Source organism: Phyllostomus hastatus, unplaced genomic scaffold (assembly GCF_019186645.2).
Source record: "Phyllostomus hastatus isolate PE091 unplaced genomic scaffold, TTU_PhHast_1.1 phas_scaffold_114, whole genome shotgun sequence".
Taxonomy (NCBI): Eukaryota; Metazoa; Chordata; class Mammalia; order Chiroptera; family Phyllostomidae; genus Phyllostomus; species Phyllostomus hastatus.
Genome location: NW_025334006.1, coordinates 3165479 through 3191837, shown reverse-complemented (window position 1 = coordinate 3191837; position 26359 = coordinate 3165479). Strand labels below are relative to the sequence as shown.

The window sequence follows — 26359 nt, the reverse complement described above, 5'->3', positions numbered from 1 at the left end:
TCAAATGGGCACATGGCTTCCACACCAGGGGCCCCAGTTGCATTCCGTCCTACAGACCAGGTGGCACAAAGTCACTTCACCACTTAACACAACCTCCCACATCCACCGACGACCCTCCATTTTCTCCCCAGAGTTGCTGGTTCTGAACACAGCTCCGCACCCACAGCTCTGCCACAGCTCTGGCGGGGCACCTGCAAGTAAAGATGGCTGAGAGAGGGCGGAGCCTCCCGGGAGCAGAGCACAGAGCTGATGAGGGCACTGAGGTGGGTAGTTTAATGAATGAGGGTCTTCCATGCAAGACTGGCGGGCAAATGCCCAGCAGGAACAGGTGTGTTTGCCTCTCCCAGCAGTTGCTTCTGGAACCACCACCAAAACCCCAACTGCTTGACCTTCTAGCACTCCAACCCCTAGGACAGTGTTTCTGGGGGCTGTGGGTCTTCCTGGCTATCTCTCCAACATTCGGGAAAGCCCATGACTGAGCTCCGCCTCTCCTACTCACAAGGAAAGCCAGCCAGAAAAACTAGCCAAGAGATTAGCCAGCTGGCAGCAGGTCTGGGGACCGGGCTGTGTGAGCGCAGACAGACCTCCAGGCACTGCGCAAGGGCCTCCCCTGGCCAGGAATCGGGCTTGCCAGCCCACAGCCAGCCTCCTGTGAAAATGTCTTAGTGATCCACGCTCCCCAGGGGCCTAGCCCAGAGACAGCAACCCCTCCAGAGCAGCTGCCAATTTGCACCTCATTAGCAACAGCCTCTCCCAAGTGACAGTCCCTCAGAGATCCCAGATTGAGCACTTCATTGGTGCTAAATGAACTCTGGGTGTTTGGGGAGATGGGCATCTGAGCTGCTAAGAGAATGACAGGTCTCAGGGCTTCCCAGAAAACCAGAAGAGCACGGGCTACAGGCCGAAGACAGAGAAGAACATTGTGTCTGGCATAAACCAGTGGTTCAAGGTCAGGAGGTGCTGAAAATCAAAGGGATATTTTGAAACTTTAGTTGACGGTCACAAGGCAAAGGGTGAGCTGAATGAAGGCAACCAGATTGTGGCAGAAGGCCAGAAGGAAGTCACAACAGGTCTCTCCTCTCCTCGGATGCTTAAAAAATGAAGTAAGCCCTGGCTGGTGTAGCTCAGTGGATTGAGCACGGGCTGCGAACCAAAGTGTCGCAGGTTCGATTCCCAGTCAGGGTACATGCCTGGGTTGCAGGCCATGACCCCCAGCAACCTCACACTGATGTTTCTCTCTCTCTCTCTCTTTCTCCCTCCCTTCCCTCTCTAAAAATAAATAAATAAAATCTTTAAAAAAAAAACAAAGTAAAATCACCCATCCTCCCCATGTCAGAGAGAGTGGAGACAGAGGAAATGCCTACAAAACTCTCAGAAGTCCTTTAGAAGTAAATATGAATTAAGAACATGAATGTCTGTTCAAAAATTCTAAAGAAGTATTCTGACTTGTCTAATTTCCTATTGTCCTTACTAAGGAGGAACAGAGTGAGCAACTTGCAATTCGCCGCGCTGAGTCAAACACATGCCTTCATCCCAACTCCCTGCAGCAACTCCCACTGAAATGAAAGTAAAGGAAATAAAAGACATAATTTCACAAGAAAAAAAGAAAAAGGGGAGGTGACAGCACAGGGAATGACAACAAGATTTTTGGAAGCCAGAGAGAGAACTGAGCAGAGGTGCATGAATGCAGGCAGGGCAGGGGAGGCTGGGAACAGAGCAGCGATGGGGGGAGGAAGAAGCGGTCAAGAGGCAGCTTCACACGGCAGAGCTCCAGAGGAGCTCCAGGTAAGCTTGACAGCTGGAAGCACGGGTGCCGCTGAAGGTGAGGCGGGAAAGGGGCTGAAAAGAGGAAGAGGCCTTTATGGAGACTAGTTGGATTGCATCCAGAGGAGGCTGGTGGTTACTCCTGACACACTGGAGAGTTAGTTTCTAAAGAAGCTAAACTGGAAAGGAACTAGAAAACACCAACCACACCTGGGCTTGAGGAGGAGATCTTCTAAGGAAAGCAGAGACCTGCTGTGAAAATCTACGGGCTGAAGAATAAAAATTCCAGCCACAGAGAAATAACAGTTAGGTGTAAACCTCCTCAGAGGAACGCAGAGCATTCTTCTTGAAGGACTGAACAGAAAATATTCATGTTTAGGGTTTCCCCCAATAAAATAAAGCAGGTCCCCAATCAATCACTCCTTAATGAAGCTTAATGTTCTAACAAGTCTCAGACATGTGCATACACAGAACTTCCATTCAGCCTTTGCGGCCTTTCTCTTAAATGTGACTGGATCGTCAGTCCCCAACATGAAAAGAAGATACTGAAATAGAGAGAAAAAAATGTTGAGGAAACAAAGTTAACACAGGGTGAATAAATCCAAAAAATTATCATGAATATCCTCAGAGAAATAAAAGATATTAAAACCATGAAATAAGACTGCAGTGCTATAAAAACGAACACTAGGAAACTAGAAAGAGCTCTTAGAAATTAAAAGTCAGATCACAAAAGTTAAAAATTCAATGAAAGGATGGAAAATAAGTAAGAAAATCCCCCTCCCAGAAAGCAGATAAAAAGAAAGCTTTAATAGAAAATAAAATTAAAGAAATATTCCAGTAGGTACAATAGCTATACAATATAAAATTTTTTAAAACAACAGGTAAAAAGAAAGGGAAGAAGGTATTCTCCCCTCACCTCCAAATTATAAGAGCAGAAAATTTCTTGGAACTGAACATGTTCATATTGAAGACATCTAAAAAGTTCCCAATGCCATGCATATATGTGCCATGCTAAGGCACATCAGTTTTGAAATTTGTGAACAGTACATGTAAAAAGAAAATTTTCCTAAACCAGAGAGAAAGAAAAAACATAAAGTTGTTGAGAATCAGAATGGAAATGGCCTTGTCAACTGCAGCTCTGGAAGCAGAGAAGCAACAGGGTAATGACTTCACCATTCTGAGTGGAAATCATTTCCAATCTGGAACTCTATACCCTGGAAAATGCTTAGTCATGTGTGAAAATAGATAAAAAGATATTCTCAGACATGAAAGGACTCAGAATATCTCCCTTCTATTCACCTTTTCTGAGAAAGCTACTGCAGGATGTGTCCCACATCCTAGAAAACTTTTTCAACTCGGTCATTTAAAAATATGATGAAAGTTCCTGGGGGAAAAAAAAACATCCAAAAATATGGTACTGTTGGTTCTTGAAATGTTTGTGTGCACCACTGAACTGTGCATAAACCAAAAAAGAACTAAAGAAAATCTTAAAAATATAAGCGATTCAACTGTGGGAAATAGCACTAAAAAATCAAGAAAACAGGAAGAATGAGATCTATGCTACAGACCAGTCCAGAGGGGTAAGATGATGAGGGGATAAATGACGATGAAAGGAGACTTGACAGTACAACATATAGATGCTGTATCACAGAATTGTACACCCTGGCTGGTGTAGCTCAGTGGACTGAGTGCAGGCCTGCAACCCAAAGGGTTGTCCGTTCGATTCCCAGTCAGAGCTCGTGCCTGGGTTGCAGACCAGGTCCCAGTACAGGGCGTGCAAGAGGCAACCACACACTGACGTTTCTCTCCTTCCCTTCCCCTCTGTCAAAAAATAAACTTTTAAAAGAAGAATTGTACACCTGAAAGCTAAATAATTTTATTAACCAATGTTACCCCAATATATTTAATAAAAAAGAAGGGGTAACATGATGGAGGAGAAGAAGAGAGCTGTCTACAGGAAAAATAATGAAACTGACACATGGTTTCATATGTTTAAATGCAATAGAAGATTTATGGTTCTGTTAATAAATTTGTAGAAGAATTAGAAATAAGCTCATATAAAAATAATTTTTTAAATGAGATCAATAGACTGGAAATATTGAGGGGACCACCTTATAAAGGCATATGATTGTCTAACCACTGTCATATATACCTGAAACTAATATAAAATAATATTGAATGTAAACTGTAATTGAAAAAAATTTTTAAATAATAATAATAGTAAAACAAGACCAAAAATACAACAAAGGAAATGTCTCCAATAACACACTGGGTGGCTCAGCTATACCTAAAATTTTAAATATCAATATTATTAGCATTTATGCACCATTTAAATAAAATTGTGAAATAAATGTATTGCAAAGATAAAAGAAGGGGCATGGGCTGGTAGGATAAAAGAAAACTAAGTCCTTGCCTTCTCACAGGAAACAGCTGAGAAAAACTGCACAGCAGCACTTAGTGGCATGTTATTTATAAATATCAATGTGGAATCCAGAAGGAAGAGCTAACATCTCACAGCAGGTCTGGGGAAGCAGGAGTTCAGTGAAGCAAAAGAGAAGGGAACTTCTGGATGTTATTATAAGCCCTGTGGTTCTAGTTAACAACAAACTCTGCACAAAACTAGGCTTATATATTACTTTGATTAAATAAGCATTAAAAAACTAAAACAAAATATTGGTTAATTCTCACATACCTGCATTTGCACCTCTCCAAAACGATGCTGACCATTAGCAAACATGTACCCCAGGGCTGTCGTGAAGAAATGTCACTACCCTGAGAAGTTCACAAGGCCTGCGTGTTATTCCATGGCAGGCACACACATGATTTAGCATGGCGGTGGTGTTGGCGATATTTTGCATGGCTTTGCAATCTACAAAGTGCATGTCTCCTTCCATTCAGCCTCGACAACCCTGCTGTGCACTAGGCATCAACAAACTTATTTTCCAGAAGAGAACGCAGGGGTCAGAGAGAGCAGCACACAGATGAGCACACTCTCCCTACACACACGTGCACACACGCCTCCCCCGTGCACACCTCACCTCCCACACACACCCTCAGGAGCACGCCATACTACTTTTTTTTTAACATGGGTGGACGGTGACCGGTTGACAGACTTGTTCTCTAATTTTATTTATGCCTCTGTCAATCCGGGGCGGCGAGGAGTCAACATTTTTGAATCAAAGCTGTCAGGAAAAAAATTGCACGTTGTATTTTATTTATTTAGAACAAAACTGGCTTATTGAGTGACATGGGAGAAACATGTCATCCTGCATCTTAGAGCTTAGTATATTGAATAGAATTATGGTGTGGTTTGGTAGTCTCTAACTTAGGAGTAATTGGATTTGGTTGAAAAGTGGATAAAGGGAGTTTTCTAATCTTAATGCTGAAATTCGCTCGCAGGCTGTTTTCCCACATCTGATGGGTCCTGTGGGCTTGCGGGCTTGAGACTGCTCAGCACTCTGGGCAGCCTTCAGCTCAAATCCTCTTCCTTCCTGCAAGTTCACATTACTTTGATCTCCATGCTGCTCTCTCTTCTACCCTAGCTTTTTCTATTTTCCATTTACAAGAGAAAAATGATGATTTTCTAGAATGCGGGATGTGAGCCTGCTCTCAAGCACTGCCAGGCAATGCACACAAAGCAGGAAAGAAGTGAGGCAATGTCCTTCTCCTTCAGCAACCGGCGTGAAAACCAGCCGACAGAACTGGTCACGCCGACTTTCCACCACAGCGCTGCACTCCTTTTACTGAACAGTGGGTCTTGAAAAGAGGGCGCAGTTTGCAGCTGAAAGCAAATCTTTCCTCGCTGCAAAATACCTATTTCTGTGAACTGGCCCAGTTCACAGAAATACCACTACAGGAACTGGCCCTCCGTTCCTGTAGTGGTATTAGACAGTAACACAGGCCTCTGACAGTGAACAATGCTTAAGCCACTCAACTACTATTTTCCAATAAATTCAAAACACATAGTTCTTCCATTAATTTGTTCAGTGATTTCTAGGTATTGGAATCTGGAAAGAACTTTCCACTTCATTAAAAACATTCCAGTGGTGTAGATATTTTGGGAGTTTCTCCAAACAGATTAGAGAGAAAGTTCTCAGCTCAGTGGCAGGCCATGTTCCCAAATTTTCTATGGAGTTGCCTGCTTAGAACTTAGGACAATGTTCTTCAGCTCAAGTGCCAACTAATGACATTAAATGTAACCACCCAGTACAGACTTCATTTAAAAATAAGCTGCATGTTCAGACTCTGAGGCTATCTCACGTTCTCCTTACTCAGTCTTCCCCAAAGCCTCATGGATTTGAGATTCACCCTCCTTTCTCTTGTCTTCCTTCCTCCTTCCTGTTTTCCTGGATGCATGACCAGGACATGACCGTAAGCCACCACACCCATTTAATGCCCTGGCGAAGAGAGGATAGCTTTTGTCCCCTCTGCACGGTTGGGTGGCACAGCAGGGTGGAGGTGTCGCTTCTGCAGTAATAACAGAGGCTCCAGAGGAAGAACTGGGAGTGGATCCAGGAGAAGCAAGGTCTTCTCCACATTGGGTACAGAGCATCACCGCTCTGCCCCAAGCCTCCAATGGCCCTCTGCTGCCTACAAAATCCAAACTCTTCTGATCGCATTCAAAGCCTTCTGTAATGAGTACTTCACTTACCTCACCGGGTCTCATCTTCCACTATGTATCTCTGGGATCAAAGAAAAGTTGTTGCACAATTCACACTACTGCCCAAATACTTCCCACAGTCTACCTGCCATGTCCCTTCTCGTGCAATTCCTGCTGCCGGCACTGTGTTCTGTCCTCGCCCACCTTGTGCCCTGTCACCTCCTGTTGAAGTCCTACCAGCCCTTGGAAGTCCAACAAACTTCTCCTGAACAAAACAAACCTCTATGGCCCTCTTTTGTGCTCCGAGAGCCCAGATGTGACCATGCGCATCACTCCGTGCCTGCCGTTCAGCTTTGTGTAAGCTTCTGATGTCTAACAAGTACAGAGTAGATCGAACTCCTAGTAAAGGTCCTTTACACATGGATTTCTAGGTAGCAGAACCTATTCAAAGCCCTCCACTCCATCAAAATAACCCAATGATGGATATCGGGGGTTGCTCAGAAGAGATGAGAGGCAAATGAACTGTGTTCCTAAATTCTTTCTTTTTTTAAAGAGTTTATTTATTTATTTTTAGAGACAGAACAAAGGAAGGAGAAAGAGAGGGAGAGAAATATCAATGTGTGATTGCCTCTCGCGCATCCCCTACTGGGGACCTGGCCTGCAACCCGGGCATGTGCCCTGACTGGGAATCGAACTGGCAACCCTTTGGTTTACAGCCCACACTCAATCCACTTAGGCTACCCTAGCCAGGGCTGTGTTCTGAAATTCTGTTTTTAGTTTGCCATTTAGAACTTAGGGCGTGTTTTTTTCACTGAATCAATGACATGTGCAAATCCGCCTAGGTACCTCCATTAGCTCTCCTCTGACACCTTCCAGGCACATCCCACCTTCACCTGCTCCGGAAGACTTTCTTCCCCTCTTTCCTCTGGCACAGGTGCCCTTCTGCAGGGCTCCCCCACCGTGCCCCCGAACATCCCCCCTCCTTTGTAAGTATTTATCACTTTGATCGTTACAGCTCAAGTCTTTGCCTCTCTCCCTCACTAGACCATAAATTCTTGATGACAGAGATTTTTATTTCTCTTCTTTTTCTAGCACTTAGCATGCTGTTGGCGTGTAGTAAGTACTCAATACATTTTCTTATTTGTTTCCCCAACAAGTGTAAGCAATGGAAGCAATTTTAAGGTAGAAATCATCTATTATTCAACTTTGGATTCCTCACCAAGGGCTTGAAATAATGCTTTGTGCATGTGGTAAGTGAGTATTCCGTAACTATTCTTACAAAATAGGTGAGTTGTTATCCAGGGGACTGCTTATGTTAAAAATCATAGGTGAGAAAAAAAAAACCAATAACTCTCCCAGCAATGCTCTTTCTTTTAAGTACTTTTTTCCTATTTTCAACATCAAGACTTCAAAGAGAGCCCTCGGTGCAGGGGAGAGCCTCTGAGACCATCGAGATTCGTGTATTTCATTTCACATCTTCTAAAGCTTCTCGCTTTTTCCATATCTCATCATCCTCACAAATTATCTCACTCCCTTCAGCAAAGGATGCACATTACTTGGGCTATTTTTAGAACACCCTTGTGTGCAGTACTGGCAGTTCAAACCACCGGAGAGAATCCACACAAGCTCACGAGGATTCACTTGGGGCCTTGGCTTTGTCCTTGAAGTTTTTTCTCATAGCTTCCTAAGGTCTTTCCTTTAGGAACCAGATGAGCCACGTTAAAGGTTTAAGCCCAGGCATTTACTTCCACACCTGCCTGGTGAATCTACAATAAATACTTATTGAACATGATGAGAACTCCTGTTAAGAATAAAACAGGGAGTATAACCAGCAATTTCTGTGATGCAAACACAACCTGAATCTATACACCCCTACCCCACATCTGTACCCTGCATCTTGCACCATGCCCCTGCCCAAATTTCAGGAATCTACTGATGGAGAAGCAGTCATGTTCTTTCCCCACCCTTTACTCCACCTCCAAAAGCAAATACCACCAGCTTAGCTTAGGAGACAAAATAGCCAGTCTACCAAAAATCCACAGAACATGGTCCCTTCTGCACCAAGCTCTGTGCATGTGGCAATGCAGGGGAAGGTGCACTCTACAACAAGAAAAGGCAGACTCCTGTCCTTGTCCTTATGGAAATCAGTCACCCGTGTAGTGAGGAGGGGAGAAACACGTGACAAGCTGGATGACGGAGGACACCAAGAGTGACTTTCTCCTCTTCCCTACTACAGTGCTCTCTCATTCCCAGTGGGACCTCTAAAGTGTAACTTCTTCATTAGGGGACTACACTTCTTAATCCAAGAACTGTGTCATCCAAGGCCGTCTGTCATTCAAGGATGACTGGCTAGGCTCCTGGAGGCTGATAAATTAGTGTCGTGATACTAGTCCCTCAGAGCAGTCCTTTCCAACAGAACTTTCCACGGTGATGAGAATGTTCTCTATATCTGTGCCAGCCAATATGGCGGATGCTAGCCACACATGGCTGTTGAGTAATTAATGTGTGGCTAGCGTGGCTAAGGAACTGGACTTCAAATTTAATCTATTTAGTTAGTTTTGCTAGTGTCTACTGTACTGGACAGCACAGCCTTAGTACCTAAAACAGTAAAATGCTGCCCTCCAAACAAAATGAGTAGTCTTCTTGGCCACCAAATACAGGTATAACCAAAGTACAGATTGATTTCATTACTGGCTCTGTGTCAACTCACTGAAAGAAAGTTCACCGAAACCTCTCAGACAACGAGACTCGGCCAGGTTTAGGAGAGCGGCCACAAGTATTTCTCTATCAGCAGAGGGGAGGGTAGTAAACGGCAGTTAACAAAGAGCTCGCCCTTTCCTATTGAGGAAAAGAAGGGAGAAAGGGAGGGAGAGAGTAAGGGTTGGAGAAAGGAGGTGGGGAGGGAGGGGGGAAGAAGGACTTTTGAACATTCTAGAAGAGTTTGGTGCCTGAAATAAATACGAAACATGCCAAGTAAACATTTAGCCAAACTAAAATGGCAAACCTCAAGCGAAACGGCTGCAACCTAAGCAGAACTTGGGGGATGTCATCAGTAATTTGTTGAATTGGCAGCCTGGAAATTTGGCTCGGGAATGAGTTTTACAGCAATTGGCCAGAATCTACGCTAATTCCTATATGTGAGGCAACCAATGGCCACAGCAAGGAAACTACTGGGTGGGCAAAAAAGTCCATTTCATTTTTTCTATAATATAAAAGACACATTCTTTCATTCTCATCAATAACTTTACTAATTTGGGTATTTTGAGTATGTCAGCTATCTCCCGCTATTGGCTTCTAGCAAGTAGTGACCAGGGGTGCTGCTAAACACCTTCCACTGCATAAGACAACCCCTCAGCAGAGAATGATTTGGCCAAAATGTCAATAGGACCAAGAAACTTCACAAACCACTTTTGACATATTCAGTCAGTCAACAGCATCTTCTCCATACACCCCACAAATCTTTTGCATTTCAGTTGCATTTTTACCTTTCTTGAAATAATAAAGTAAAATAGGCCAAAAAATATTGCATGTTTTTTTTCCATCTTCAATATTAAAATGGCTGCACAAAAATTCGCCAATTTTGACAAGTTTTTGTTAATGAAGTTAAATGCAACTAAGGGCTACTAGAACCATTGTACGGAAAAAACTAAATGAACTTTTAGGCCAATCCCATAAGTCCCACAGAGCCCTACCTACACCTGCACAGGCTGTGCCCTGCCCAGGTACCCAGAGGAGGGGCAGGGAGACTGAAATTCAGCCTGAGAGCCACCCAGCGCATGCCAGATCCTGGCAGTGGTGCAGACAGAACTGGAAAGTAAGGGTGGGTTTTGTCAATTTGTCCACCCAGACCTGGGACCTGTTTCTAACTCAAACAAAGATGCCATATGTGCTAGTAGGCAACATTTTTAGTTTAGTGCTCAATTCAAGTGAAGGCGGCCTTGGAGAAACCAGCAGGCTGTCAAATTAGGGACAGCCAGAAAAATGAAGGTGATTACACATCACCTTTAGAGACAGGGTAAGTGAAGAGTGAAAAACGAGAGAGTTCGGTCTAAAGAAAACACATAACTTCAAATATTTGAAGACCTATCATGTAGAAAAAGGGGGAAGGTTATCCCGAATATTCCCCAGAAATAAAAAGGTAACAGCAGCAGGTAAAACATAAAGGGGTCGTTCCAGACTCAGCATGTAGGCAGCACGGTACGAGGAGGCTTGGGGTGACTTGGTACTGAACCTGAACCCTGACTCCATCAATTAACAGCTCTCTGACTTGAAGCAAATTATTTCCCTGCTGTGAGAGCCAGTCGCCTCATCTGTAACACAAAAATAACTCACTCGGGGATTTGTGATAACTAAATAAGAGACCAACAAACAAAGAGGCACAAAGCACCTAACTTGGGCCCAACACTCGTTAAACACTTTCATCTTCCCGTAACAAAAACTTTCTGCCAATTAGACCTGACCTGACCTAACTACCTCCCTAAGGCAGCCAAGAACTCCTGGCACTGAAGACATTCACCAGTAGAGGCCGGGGGACCACTTGCCAATGGCATTTTATCAGCTAGGTTTGTTTTGTTGCTATTGGTGTTGTTCCAAGCAACAGAAACCAACCTTGCTCAACTCACACAAAAAGGATGTTTACCGGGAAGATGGTGGACGGTTCACAATTCAGCAGAAAGGCTGGTGATCCGTGCTTGGAGAAGACAGGAACCAGGTTGGCAGGAACTGTCCTACCAGGGCACTGCTAATGGGTATGAACAAACGGGTACTCCCTTGGGCAGTCCTTTACGAGGCCGAGGCCAAGTCCAAAAGAGTCTAGGTGTCCAAGCTCAGGCCACCTGCTCCAAGGTGGTATTGGGGCGGTTAGAGGAAGCCACCTACTACAACTTCCCAGGACCTCACTGACCTCCACGCAGAGCCACGCACTTTGGGGTGCAATCCCACAAGACTGCACACCATAGGGTGGAACTCATTTCCAAAAGGAAAATGGGGTATATAGACACATTTTTAGACTGGGATATAAAACAGAGTCCGGCTTAAGTGCACTGGCCAGGGAGTTCTCCTGGCCTTCCAACCCTGGTTTCATGGTTTGCTGGCTCTGTGGCTTTGAGATGTTACTTCATTTTCCTGTGCCTCAGTTTCCTCTTCTGTAAAACTGTAGATAGCAACAGTAGCTAGCTCATGAAGTTGGTATAAGAATTGACCAATGTAACGTATGTAAAGCACTTAGCACAATTCCTGCCACATATAGTAAGGCTTCAATAAATGTTACTGTTGTTATTATTATTACTATTACTATTAATAATGCTGGAGGTATACTGCTGAGCATGTCCCAGAGGAGCATTTCCAGAGAGACGCTGAGGATCTTGCTCCTCTGTAGCTTCTGGCCAAGAAGTCAATGGTTTTCCAGTCCTTACCTCCCCAGCCCTCCCGACTTGGTTTCCCACGTAGATAATGGGTTCCTGTAACACCAGGACTGTTTCGCCAGAGCCATGGTGAGTAATCATAAGAAGTGCACGACGAAATCCGTGAGAAGCGCTAATTGCTGGAGAGATGCTAATAACAACTACACTAATGAACCCAGCACCACAGTGGGAATAACCGTTCACCATTTGAGGATTCATCCATGTATTACTTCTCCCGAACATTACTTTTTGTTCCAGGAAGAGGCGCTTTGCCATCAATGGGAGGGCAATTTACTGGAAGTTAAAGACCAGCTTCCAAGCATCCCATCTGGTCCCCGGAAAGAAGGACTTCCTTTCAAATGGCTTGGGGAGGACTTGGGGAAAGGTGTTGCGCAATGCGCTCTTGGAGAACAACAAAGTTTGCTCCTTGAACAACTCCCATGAGGCAGCGCTCTGAAGAAAATACATTTGTCTAGGCACCCTGAGTTTCCCACAGCTTGTGTAAGCTGGAACAGAGATGGCGGGAATGCCTTAAAAGACACCGATCACGCAGCCTTCAAAATCGCGGAGAGTGCAATCAGCAACACAGGTCACCTGGCAGCTTTGTAACCTGACAGCTCCCCTTTTAAACCCACTTGTCTAGGGACATAACATACACGTCTTCCTCTACACTCATTCCCTTGTTCGTGATAAAACTGGCCTCCATGACTTAGACTGGCCTTGTACAGTATCGTCTTCTCTCTTCACTTTTCAGAGCCTTTAGTCACCAGCGAAATCTCAATATGATGAAATCTTGGCCACGGTCCAAGTCCAGACTGCTCAATACCATATTCTTCGAACACTTAGGATTCTAAATTATCCAGAGTGTTCCACTGAGACGTTATCAGTTAATATCAAACACGGCCTCAAAAACCTACCTGCTCAGGTCTTCTGGAGATATTTCCACATCCTTCAAACTGCAAGCAGCCCGAGCCTGCTGCACACTCACGGTCGCAGAACGCGGGAGTTTTGGTTATTAGGCGGTCGGCTCTATTCTCCACACAGGTAACAAATGTGTTGAGGCACCTACCTCCTCCCCCGAAATCAAGGAGCCGCAGAAGCACACGCTATCAGGAGACGGGAAATGCAGTTGCTGTAAAAATGGAATGCTATTCTTGGAGCACCTATGTCACTGTTTGAACTGAATCACCTTTACGACGAAGTGGCTGCTGCTTAGCAACTACTGCACAGGACGGGCCTGCCTATTTCTTCGTCTTCTTTTCCCCCGGTAGAAGGAGTGGTGAACATATGAGGGGGGACCCAAAAAAACACAAGTTATTTATTTTAAAAAAATTGTGCATTTGTTCCTACATGTTTACACTTCAACCACCTTCAAAGTCCTCTCCATCTGATGCAATGCAGCTACTGAGACCGTTTTTCCCACTGCTCAAAACAGTTTTCAAACCCATTGATTTTGATGCTCTTTAGTGTTTCTGCCATTTTTTTGTTTCACCGCTTCCACATTGGCAAAACCTTTCCCTCTGAGAACATTTTTTATGTGGGGAAACAAAAAAAATAGTCGCTCGGGGTAAATAGGGACAGTGGGGCACCAGGGTCATGTCGGGGTTTTTTGGGCCAAAAACTGCTGACTCAGCACAGCATGGGCAGGTGTGTTCATAAACCACCCATCATGAAATGGGCAAAAATGCGTTGAGTCTGCAAAAAAAATTCACTGAAGACAAACACAGCCTCTCACAACAACACCAGCTGGCACACTGATTCAGATGGGTTCCTGGAACACTCATCTAGTGAGGGAAGCCTGTATCGCAAAGGGCCTGCCCTCCAGAAGATAATTCCATTTTGGGGCGGTGTCCACCCTTATGCACCACCACTGTGGTGATTTCATATTGTCACCTAGAAATGGGAAGAGTAATGGAGATGACAGTGAGGTCATCCTCTTTGTCGATGCAATATGGACTCAGTAGGCCAGCTAGTGATTGATTCCAACTCTGCCCACGGTGATTCACAACTGAGATAAAGTCAAGGAAATGAAATTAACAAAAGGGAAATGTTGCTAATTACCTTTCCACAGAGCCACCCCTGGAAGCGCTGTCCTGGAGTAAAAAGCACCTGGGACTCCTGAGCTCACCACTAGGAGGCTCTGAGCCCCGCAACGCCCCTCCCTGGCCCGTGGCGTTGGGAAAGGCACTCAGTGGAGAAGCCTGTTCCCAGAACCGTTCCATGGCTAGGAAAGCACCACCTGCTCTACCTGTTGCCTGAGATTGTTTTGACGGTAAAATTAGATCAATTATGTGAAAGCAGCTTAAAAACGGTAAAGCCCTAAAAGCACCACACACATTTTTATTATAAGCACCTAAATTTAGTTCGTAATAACAGTTTCAGAAATCTCCATAAATTTGTCTTTTAAAGAAATCCCTTAGATTTTGTTATACTTTCACACTGGCTCATAGAAAGCTTCTGTTTTTGTCTTTAAATAGCTGCAACGTTTATTTTTGAACTGGGAATTTATTTTGTGAAGAAATTCTGAAGGCTTTCTTCAAATGGGAAAGAGTGACTCAGGTTTTTTCAATGGTCTTTTGGAACTTTCTAGGTGTCCATATTGCACACATAATTGCTTTCGTGAATTCTGAAGGATGTTGTCACGGAAAAACTTCTATCACAAGTACCTGCAGCCCGAGCAGACCCTCCAGTTAAAAGTGAATGACTCAACTCCTCTAAGCGTATTTTTTAAAGCAAATGGTATTTGTGTTTTGACTCTCAACCACATAAAGGACACATAAATCAGCCCTAACTTCCTCATGGGACCCCAAGCTGGTATACCACTGCCCACCTCTCTTCAGGTTCCACTCCGATTATAACAAATCGCAAGGTCTCGTACTGGAGGCCAAATTTGAAGGGGGCGGTAGCAGGCACATCCTGGCCCCAGCAAACTGGGTTTATTCCACCATCTCACGCAATAGAAAATTCATACAGTTTCACCCAGGAAAGAAAGCTCAGCCTTGGCCTCCCTCCCATTGCCAGGAGCACCTGCTATTCACAGCGCTAAGTCTCTACCTGGGCAGGAAAAGAATGCGTGTTCTCTAAGCCAATCAAGCTTTGTGAAGCCTTTCTCTACGCCGTGGGTTAGGACAGCCTGCGCCCACTAAGATGAAAAACAAGGGTCTCTCCTCTCAAGGGACTGTGATCTCATAAACCACCCGATGGTGAAAATATGGCTACCTGCATGCAGGGGATGGAAAAAGAGTGCAAGAAGAACCAGAGTGAAAAGCTGCATTAAGAATGCAAAGGGGGAAGAGAGACACAGGTCTCAGCTCTGCCCTTTAGCTAGTTTGGAGGCCTCAGGTAAGCTGCTTAAACTCCAAGCCCCAAAGGCCTTACCTGCACACACAACGAGAGCCTCCACTTAATGGAAGGTTGTGTCCGCAGCTCCTGGCACAGAGGGCGCACGGGACAAAATCGGTAACTGATAATGATCGACATCCTCAAGTCGGTCGGGAAGGCAGTTAACACTTGCAGTCTGAATCCGAACCAAGGAAAGATTTTTTCCTCTCTCAGCCACATGTGATAAAAACTGAGAACCTACAGAAGCTGCCTTTGCCGCCTGGGGGGATGGTTTATCAGAGGCCACAGGGAAGGGGGGCAGTGCCATTGGTGGCTTCTCGGCCACTGCGAGGAAAGGCAAAGTGGGCCGGAAGGCTGAAGGCCCCACGGGGGTTCACTCTGCCGGGGAAGATCGGGCCCCGCCACTTCTGGGGTTCAAGGTTTTTCTACTGCCTGTCTAACTTTAGAGGCTGAGGACAGAGCTTCAAATGCAGGGAAACGAAACTAGGCCCTACCGCTTAGTCTTTGCGTGGAGAGGGGGCCAACTTGAAAGGAAGAGACTCTTTTAAATCAGACTCTTTTCCTCAAAAACCCCTCCAGGGAACACGCTCTGCGTGAGAGAGAGTGCCTCGAACCGGCCGAGTTCAGAAGGACGCGGCGAGAACACAGCGCTTTCAGCCTGAAGAGCGCTCCAGAAGCTGGTCTCAAACCCAAGCATGGATCCCTTTCCAACCGCTCCCACATACACTTACGTAAAGCCTTTTTTTCTTCATCTTTAAACAAACTGCTTTCAAGTTTTTTTTAACGGAAATTTATTTTTCCACGGCATTTTGACATCTTTCTCATAGACAAAGGAACAACACATTTTAAAAGATGACTTCGAAGGACCTTTCAAAGGAGTCTATTTTTTGGCTGTTTCCTGAAAAATCTATGAGATATGTGAAAGCAACCGAACTGATTTTTCCTTTGCCTTTGGAAGAAAAATAGACTTCCTTGCTCAATACTTATTTCAGAGTTCCAAGCCAGCTTTATTTGTTCAACAAATATGTAATCATCACCTAAAATTTTAAAAAAAAATCTGTTGTTTGGCCTACTTGAGATAACTGATACAATATCCCAGAAGGCTGAGCCTTGCATTTCTGCAATAATCCAGGACAGGTGGCATCTGAGAAGCTTTTTTCGCTGATTGCCAGGACAAGGCAGCCAGCCATTGTCTGCCCGTACAAAGCAGACACGGCAGCCAGGCCAGAGAGAAATCACCTTTGTCCTGGAGTCCCCGGTGATAGCTCTATTTCTAGAACCTCTGTCTTTATCTCCTTATCTGCTCCTGACCCTGCAGAGCTCTGCAACCCCTGTCCCCCAGCCCTCCAGGTCTGGCTTCCTGCGCCCAGACGAGCGGCAGCGGGGGGTGTGGCAGCGGCTCCCTGACTCCTCGGCACACAGACCAGGCCTGTCTTCACCGACCTTGGCCTTCTGTCTGCTCCAGTTTCTGGAGCACTCAGAAGCAGCTTTCTCCTGTTTGCCTCCTCTAGTACTAGGGACTGTTTTTTCCTAGGGTTTGAAAAGAAAAGTACGTTTTCTGTACCTTAATGAATGCCGAGACCACTCAATTAAGTTTCTTAAGTGTAAATCTCATTTTCATATTATCTGGACAATTTTAGTACTAGCTACCCACATTTGACCAATGTTCAATATTTCGAAGGATAAACAAATCTGCTCCTTAATTGGATTTAAGTATAGACGGCATCACCCTAGCAAACACACCCACAGCACTTCCTTTGGGACGGGCAGCATTCTAAGTATCAACCCTCAAACAAGTCTAGCTGGTGAGCACGACTACTGTGTACAATTACCATTTTATAGAGGAGGAGACTGAGGCACAAAGAGGTTAAATAGCTTTCCCGAGGCCACACAGCAGGCAGAAGCGGCGGATGACACCCGGGCAGTGGGGCTCCAGGACCGTGGCTCTGAACCACGACTCTACTCTGTCTCTCTTGTGACTGAAGAGTGAGAAGGATGACACTTCACTGCAGTGGAATTATTACTGTTTTCAGCTTTGAATGTTTCCCCCTCACCCAACCAAAGCCAGACCATGAATAGTATAGTTTAACTCAGAATGGGTTCCTTATTCAAAGCATTATTTATGGATCTGAAAAACTTAAGGCAACTCCACTTGAGCACAGTACATGAAGGTTAGGGCACAAGAAAAACAAAAGTCCCTGTCAAAGAGTTACCGCCTGTAAAAGACATTCTAGCTGGGGTGGCTCAGTGGATTGAGTGCAGGCCTGTGAACCAAGGGGTTGCGGGTTCGACTCCCATTCGTTCCCATGCCTGGGCTGCAGGCCAGGTTCCCAGTGGAGGGCGCATGAGAGGCAGCCATTCATTGATGTTTCTCTCCCCCTCTTTCTCCTTTCCTTCCCTTCTCTCTAAAAATAAATGAATGAAATCTTAAAAACAACAACAACAAAACACAGTATTTGCTCCATTTCCAAGGCTCCCAAAACCTCAGGGCTGGAAGGAAAGAACATTAAAATTCACCTGCAAAGGGCTCCAGGATCTTCTTCCCACATCTACCCAACCACAGCCCCTCCTTCAGCCAATACACACTCACCTGATGACTGATTTCCTCTACTGTCACCCAAGCGGCGGCGCGGCGCGCATGCGCCCGTTGAACACTACGGACATCAGGATACACGCCGGCCAGTCTCCAGGTGCTTTATATGCTACGCGAATAAAAAGCAGCTCGCACTTTTTCCAAGATTTTGTTATTGCGTTAAAAACAGGACAAAGGCCTAGAGTCCAATAAGTCAAGCAAGGAATTCTTCCTAAAGTCACTTTTCCACCACAGTCAGTAAGATGAGGTGGAAGGAGAGTGAGGGGAGTGAAGGGCAGAGCTGAGGCTGCTGGAGTCGCCCGCGCCGGGCTGGACCGCGGTCAGGACAGGTTCCAGGAGCGCGGGGCAGCCATCTTTCTGCATCTCCAAGTTCTAATCGCATGAAGAAGAGTCAACAGAAAATTCCCCGAGGAGAAAATCAATGATGCCCCTCGGAAAGGGACGAGATGGACAGAAAGAGAGCCAGAGAGCTAATTAGTGCTACTTAGAAGACAAATTAAGGCCTTTTCTTTGACAAGCTGCAAATAGCTGGTTAAGTAAGAGCTTCTGCCACCCCTCCCCAGCTTCCGACAGCTGGCCGGCTGGCTGGCGCACTCACACAGGAATCTGTGTGGGAGACCCAGTCCCAGGCTGTTGAACAAAGTGTAAATGAGAAAAGAAAAGAAAAGAAGAAAGGAAAATCACTATTGAGATGGACAGGGAATGGGTCACAGTAGTAGTTTATTTTTAAAAGACAATTAAACCAATTCATTCAATAAATATTTATCCAACACCTACTGAGCAATGAGAACAGGATTCAGCTATCCAAATAATGTGTTATTTCTGCCTTCAAAGAAGCTACCAACTTAGTAGGGAATGATATACTTATAAAAGCTAACCCTACCCAAGGCACTGCGCTGAGTCCTTTACCTAAAGTAACTCATTTAATTCTCATAAGAAACCTCCAAGGTAAGTATTACTATCTCCTCATTTTCGAGATGAGTGTGCTGAGCCTCCAAGGGGTTACACCCAAGATCAGCAAGAAGGTACCAGATTCAAACTCCAGTTTAATTCCCAGAACAGGAAATTCCAATTCAGTCTTAACACAGCTGTCTGAAAGCACCATCTGAACACAGCGAAGGATCGACCACCTGTCACAGAAAGTGGACACTTCTGAGCTCAATCCTAAAGATGAGCCTGCCTAGAGAACAAGCCAGTGGTGGATTATGGGAGTATTATGTGCACACAGACATAATGTGGTGTTTTTATTTCTTTAATCTTCTTCTGCATTCTGTTGGTTTGCTGTGCCTTGTGATAGGCATAATATTCCAACCAGTTCAAACAATTTCAACAGTTCTAAGGGCTCCAACCCATTCAAGCAATTTGCAATTAGTCCATTATTATAGTTATTTCAAGCAAATTAAATTTCAAAGAAAAACCAAAAGCCTAACAGCTCAGATTCCATCTCTCTCCTTACCTTTCTTCTTCAGTTATCCACCGTAAGAAAAGCTCACACATTGTCTTTGAATTGTGGTAACTATTATCCTAAAACTGCAATTATCGAGTCTCCCAAGAAATAACTAGGATCAGCATTACCAAATGCAAACTCATGTAAGAAAGCAAATGTCACAGCCCAACATGTACGCAATGGTCTTCCAGATGCTTCCCACCTCACAGAGTGAGCGCCTGAGCCCACTCCAGGGACATCTCGGGGCTGGATAGGGACTGCGTACCCCAGACGCCAGCCCCAAAGGTCAGCGATGGTGCAGACAGCCTGGGCCCTCACGAGGAGTCCTCATTTTCTCAGATGAGAAAGGAGAGTGTTCCAAAAAGCAAGTTCTAGCCTAAATTAACTTGGCCCTATGTAGCAATGCTGCTGGGACCACATTTCTCCCAGCAAACTCCCTTCAACTTCTCCTTCCCCTGATCCCACAGGACCCAATGCTGTCATAGGTCCATGTAAAAATCAAGCCTCTAAAAGTCCTTTAGAGCAGATTAAATTCTCTGGACATCATGCACAGGTGGTTCCAGTGCAACCTTACCTGTCACGCATCTTGACTGAGGAAGTCTACACTTAGCTGAGGCCTAAGTAATTATTTATGTGTATATTTTTAATCCTCACCAGAGGATATGTTTATTGATTTTAGAGTGAGAGGAAGGGGAAGGGAGAGACAGACAGACAGACATCAATTTGAGAGTGAAATATCGATCAGTTGCCTACTGTATGCGCTCCAATTGGGGATCGAACCTACAACCCTTCAGTGTACAGGACAATGCTCCAACCAATTGAGTAACCCGGCCAGGGCCTAAGAAATTATTGAGGAAGGAAGCACTAAATTGGAACCAAAGTTTTTATCTGATCCCCAAATCTAAATATCAGATGAAGACATAAAATAAATAAGATTGATTTGCAGGGGAGGGTGCTGCATACTTATATTCAGAAGAAAACTTCCCATGTACACTATTGATTTCCATGCAAGGACGGGCACTGTTGATGCTAGCCTACCTGGCTTTTGCCATCCTAGCTGTCTGTCTTCTAATCACATAAACTTGCTTTGCAGAACAAGACACACATGGAAATACATGTTCCTATCATCAACCAATAAAAAATAACAGATGCTTTTGTACCCAATTGCCTAATCTAAGAAGTCTACGACTCCTTGCTGCTACTTTTATCTCACACCAAAAACTCCCCTGAAGGAGGGTCTGGTCTCGCCACCCTGGTTTATAAGCAGAAACACTGAAACACAGACATCAATGTGTCATAAGCAATGGTAACTGCCCAGGCCTCCTTCAAGCAAAACCACACTGCATCATTCACTCTGTGTGGCTCCAGGAGGCACAGACAGGCCAGCTCTCCACTGGATCTGGGTTCACCTACACAACAGTTGTGTCATTTTTACGAAAAGGCAGATAAAACTCTAAGACGGGTCTCTTTATAGAGATGGCAGGTGTCATGTAGGTGGTTTTGTTCTCAGAAGCAAAACCAATCTATTTTCTGATGATCGTGAACTTATATTCGTTTTTCATTTCTGAAATAGCAGAGGAGTTCCTCAAAATCATATAGCCCGAGGGGCACACGCCAAAGAATAAAGCATACAAGATATAACACCGAATGCCCTGTGGTATATTGCAGAAGAGTGTGTGTATCACACTCACACGGCACACACACAAGCACACCCATGCACACTCGGAGAGAGTTCCAACTAAAAAGGAATGTTAAGGGAGGCAGCTGGGGGTCCAAAAAGAAAGTCACTTCGATTCAGATCTGGGTTGAAAGTCTACCTCCTACCCACCTCTAAGCCTCAGGTTCATTTTCTACAGAACAGAAAATCATCACAGCACAGCAGAGGACCGTCACGAAGAGCAAACAAGACGGAATATACGAGAGCACTTAGCACAGTGCCTGGTGCATGGAAGACGATAAACATCAGTTCTCTCTCCTTCCCCTCCCCTGCGTGTCTCCAAAAGATTTTTTTTTAATATTACTGACTTAAACGGGAATTCTTAGAGTGGTTTTCAAAAATCCTACACATATGGATCTGTTGCAGCACCATAATTTGCAGAGAAAAAGGAAGTAGTAATTTTAAGGGAAAAGTACTGGCTCACTTGCACTGCCTTCTGAAAACCTTCCGCTTTGCAGTCTACAGAGACTATTTGCTCTAGGGGAGCAGAATCTGAAATAAAGGAAAAAATTCTCGTGGGGGAAAAACAGGGTTCCCAAAAAAAGCCAAGAAAGAAAAGATAATGAGGGGAAATCGAGGGGTACATATAAAGGGGTTTATTTGGCTTAACAAAGTAAAAGTCAAGCAAAATGAATAATCTGCCTCCAGAAACGGTTATTTAAAGGCTTTTTGTAAAGGGCTCTGGTTCCTAAAAAGACAGGAGTCACTGCATATGCCCACCCACTCCTCATTTATTTTTAAACCCTAGATTATATGTTCCTTAGCAACAGAAGGAGCAGATGAGACCCCCCTACACACCCGCACACGCACACCCTCCCCCAAAGCCCCCTTCTTTCCTGTCAAGTGTCATCCTACAAATACCCATGTTCTTCAAGAGATATTTTTGACCCACCTGCAAGTTTCCTCCTCCCCACCTTAAATGATCCCCCTTACACAAGCAGCCACAGTTCACACTCTACGTGAACCCTTTGGCTGCGACTCCACTCTGTGAGGTCTTCCTCGCCCCCTCCATTAGCTCCCAGCAGCTGCTGTCCTCAGGCGGCCCACAGGGAGGCGGTGGTCCTCGCTGAGGAGCCAAGGCCCAGCTCCAGCCAAAGCTGCTCCTCCCTCACAGGCTATGCATGAACCCACCGGTGAAATAGCGCGACCCAGCTGCCCTGAGGCCTGCACCATGGGTGCCAGGGAGCGGGCAGACCACCGGCCATGACTCCAAAACCACTAATAATAATGAACATGGGAACACTTTCCAGATTACCCAGGACAAACACGTGCCGGATGAAATCACCTACCTTTTTTGCTGTCTTTCCCCCGACTTTGGGACTGCCTGGCCTTGTTAGGCAGGGCAAGGTTTATGAGTTCAAAGGTCAATTGTTTCACCCTGGGGAGGGGAGGCAGCAATACTCAGATAGCAGTGTATTCACACATTGCTGGAGGAGCCTGTTAAAAATTCCCAACCCGCCGAGAGTTCGATTTGGGAAGTCTGGGGGTGGTGGGCATTTTTAACCAGCCACCTGAGGTGATGCTGAGGCAGGTGGATGGCCGAAGTGGAGACCTGACAGCCTTGTTGCAAAGGAAATGGTGTTCACGGAGTAGGATCTGTTTTCTATAGGGGATTCTATCCCTCCATAGAAAAATGCCATGCCCGGGTCCACATCTGTGTTTGTGCGTGCGCACACTTACACACGCATGTGTGACCATGCATCCCGGAAAGCCAAGGCCCTGCACAGTACCGGTTCCCAGGAGGGAGGCTCCGAGTGACCGCTGCCAAGAGGCAAGCTGAAATGATTTCCCTTGCGAACTCTGGCTCCACAGCCCTGCTGAGTGAGGAGTCTGTTGGAAACCAGCAACACAGGAGCCCAGACCCACAATCTGCCTCACGTAACCAACCCCCCCCTCCTCCCACATGACAGTTCCTAAATAGGCTGAATGTAGTCCCCGTTCCCCTAGGGGCCAGAAGGGCCATCATAACTAGGAAACAGAACTGCCTGTGCCCCAGCATATCTCCCTAGAGCTACTCCCTCTCTGCCACCTGTCTAATTTTAGAAACCAAAAATATAAAGAGAAAGATCCAGTTGGTCCTGATCTACGGGAGTAACGAAAAGAGCAAGTCTGGTGGGAAACTACCTCCATGCACAGCGAACAAAATGTACTCGGGGGACTTGGGAGCAACATCCGCGCCAGGAAGGCCGTTTCCAGAGTCGTCAGGAGCTGCCACTTAGACCCAGGGCCAATGCCCCAGCGACTGGGGCATCCAGACCAGGCCATGCCTGTGGGGATCCCAGTGACTCACACACACGGCCCATAAATACAACACACACCCTCGCAAACCCACACACCCCTGTCATCTGCTTTTGCTTACATAACAGCACATGGTGTGACAGGCTTAATACTTTATATGGGCTTCTGGAAAGGACTGCTAACTCAAAAGGAGCAGGGTCCCAAGAATGCTTTCACTGACCCCTTTTCAAGATATACTCCCAGCCCCCGGTGCGAATCTTTGAAATTCTGGGCTTATCACCGTGACTTTTAGAATTCGCAAGCAGTAAGGGTCGTCTCTGAAATGTTCCAAACCTTCTCAATATCTTCAACTCTTCCTGGGGCTTGGTGGAGTGGGGATGGGGGGGGGGGGGTGTTGGGCAGAGAACCTACTGAATCCTCGTTTCTCATTTCTGAATCCCGACACAGTCTGGGGGACTCCTTTATCACCATGTGGTGGAGATTTATCCCACACTGTCCTTGTCTCGCAAACACTGCCATCCTCAGGAGCAAGCATGGCCCCGTTGCCCGCCTCCCTGCTAGCTTGCCAGCGGGCTCCCCAAGTCGTCTTTCTGGGCACACGTAGTAGAGAGGGAGAGAGCACGTGTACGGGTAACCCCACAACCAGCTGGGCGTCTCCAGACACGATCCGCGTGGGCTCTTCCTTCATGGGGGATTTCTAGGCAGATCCAACTTCCAGGAGGATTTCTCTTCAGTATACAGCTGTTCTTTCCTGCCCCTCGGGGGATGTCAAGTATCTCGTTAGTGCCAGCAAAATCTGGAAGGTAGGGGGAGCGCCTGAAGAGGACACCGGCTGAGGGACAACTTTGAGGACTTCTCTCAAGAAAATCAGGCATCTCTGTGTGCGCCCCCCCCCTCCCCCAGACGCGCGCGCATTTTCTTGTTGTTCTGACCTCAGGGACTCGGTCTCCTCTCCTACAACGGGGAAACCAGGCGCGTCGCTTCCCTCCAGCCCAGAATGACGGGATGACAAGAAAGCAGATCCCCAGAAGGGGGAGGCGGAGGGTGGGGGATGAGAGACAGAGAGCGAGCGCGAGGGCACGCCAGGTGCCCGACTCCGCGGCAGCGCCCCTCCGCGGGAGAAGCGCGGGTCTCACGCCCCGCAGCGGCACCTGGCTCCGGCGCCGGGCTCCCGCGCCTACCTGTAAGAGACCTGCTTCCGGAAAGTTAAGTTCCTCAGCTTCTCCTCCAGCGCCTCGTCCTTCTCCTTCGGGCCAGCGGCCCCGGGCTCCTCCAGGGCAGCGGCCCCGGCGCCCCGCGGGTCCTCGCCGCCCTCGGCGCCCAGGCAGCAGCTCCCGGCTCCGCTTCCGCTGCTGCTGCTGCCGCCGCCCGTCGCCCCCTTGTCCTCTCCCGCCGAGGAGCTGGGGTTCATGGCGACCGCTCCGGCGGCCGCGGAGGGAGGCGAGGCAGCGCCGCCGCAGAGGCCGGGCCGGCTGACGGCGCTGTGGGCGGCCGCGCCGCGGGAGAGCGAGCAGGTCCGCGCGCCGCTGGCAGGGGCGGCAAATGGCAGCCCCTTCCCGCAGCATCCATCCGCGGCTGCACCGCACCGGAGCATTGTGGGAAACTCCGTGCCTCCACTCCCCCTCCCCGACCAATCAGAGGCCACCTCCTCCTGCACCCCGCGCCCTCCCTAGGTAAACCCGCGCCCTCCAGCCCAGCCCCCCTGGCCTTTCCTAAATCGGGAGCACAGGGCGGTGCTGCACTTGAACTCTGCCCCGAGGCTTCGGGCGGCAGGAGAAGGGGACAGAGGGGGTAGGAGGAGCCGCCCCGCTGGGACGGCGGGCGCGAACGCGGGCGTCTGCAGAGCAGAGCGCCCGAGGGAAACTCCAAGGAAAGCGTGCCGCGCCCTGGTTCCTACGCCCGGAAGCTGGGACCGGGACGCGGCGAGCTGCCCGCCCCAGCGCCCGGCCAGCGAGCGGCAGCGCCCACCCGGCTCCCGGCGCCCTCGTGCCCGAGGCCCGCGGCGGATTCTCTCCACCGCCGCTCCCCGCAGCCAGGCAGAAGCCGCCCTAGGCAGGACTAGGCGGGAAACCTTGGGGAGAGGTAGAAGGAGCGCTGTCGGTGCGCACCTCGGAGAGAATTTGTGCGCAGTGTAAATTGACAGGGGCCGGGGGTTCAAGTTCATGATACAGATGAGTCGCCTGCCCCCGCTCTCAAGGCAAGGGCTGGGACCCCTTCATGACTGAATCCCCCAGCTCTGCGTCTTCCCGACCTAGAGCAGGCTCTGCCTGCACGGCTGTTCATCTGACTCAGGCGGATCACAGCGCCCTCCGTGAAGCAGAAAGGCTGAGAGAATCCAGGGGGCAGGAGTAAGGGCGCCCGCGCTGGGTGCTGGCGCCGGGTGGGAGCGGTGAGAGGATGGGCTCACCCAGCCAGAGACTTCCAACCACTTCGGACCCCTCTGCTGAAACAACCTAACTTCACAGTCTCTGCGATTTAACTGCTCACCTCGCTGCTGGAGTTTGTTTCTAAGATGATCGAAAAGTCTATGGGGTTTAAACCATGTGCTCCCAAGTTTGCGAGACAGACGGCTTTCCAAATGAGGGGCTCCCGCCTAAGAAATCTCTGCTGTCAACCAGCACAAGAAAGATCCATACTGAAGCCTAAGTGTAGTAGCCAAAACGTGTACGTCCATGTGCGTGTGTGCTAAGAGAAGCAGATGAGGGAAGAATTTCAGGTCAGCGTCGTGTGACCTCAAACAAGTGGCTTGATTTCTTCCCCTTTATTTTCTTATGGGTAGAATTAGAAGATTAAACAAAATACCTCAAACCTCTCCCAAGTCCCACACTGTGTAATTGTCTTCATGTGTATATTATAATAAGCCAGAGGTCAGGGCATTTCCACAGTGGAGTGGGGAAAGGTAATAAAAAGAGTAAAAACAGCTGGTGGCTATGAAGCCCTCGTTTTTATATGACAAGTGCACTAAACACCTTGCACACCTATCCCTACACTCACACCACCCCTCAAATGTGAGTAACGTGCCCCATCGCTCAGGCTTATGCAACTGGAAATTGGTGCACCAGGAATCACACCCACGCTGCCCGGCTGTAGGTCTTTGCTCTTCACCCCCATGTAGTGCACCCCATCTTCAGAGGGCACCGGACATGTCAGGGGCTCCAGCCACAACTATCCAGTGTGTCACTAAGACCAAGGAAACCTCCCCTCCCCTGAATTACTGGGCGGCTTCCTATGCTCTCCATACCCTCTACAATCAATT

At 47.2% G+C, this 26359-nt stretch overlaps 1 protein-coding gene across 1 annotated transcript in view; it reads right to left on the bottom strand.

Annotated features, from left to right (window-relative positions):
• The window catches only part of DGKI (diacylglycerol kinase iota), a 403697-nt gene extending 379300 nt beyond the window's left edge, over nucleotides 1-24397 (bottom strand). The window contains exon 1 of the mRNA XM_045855648.1: nucleotides 24285-24397. The gene's annotated coding sequence lies outside the window, so the exon portion shown is untranslated. The remainder of the gene's footprint in view (nucleotides 1-24284) is intronic.
• Nucleotides 24398-26359: the final 1962 nt, after the last annotated feature.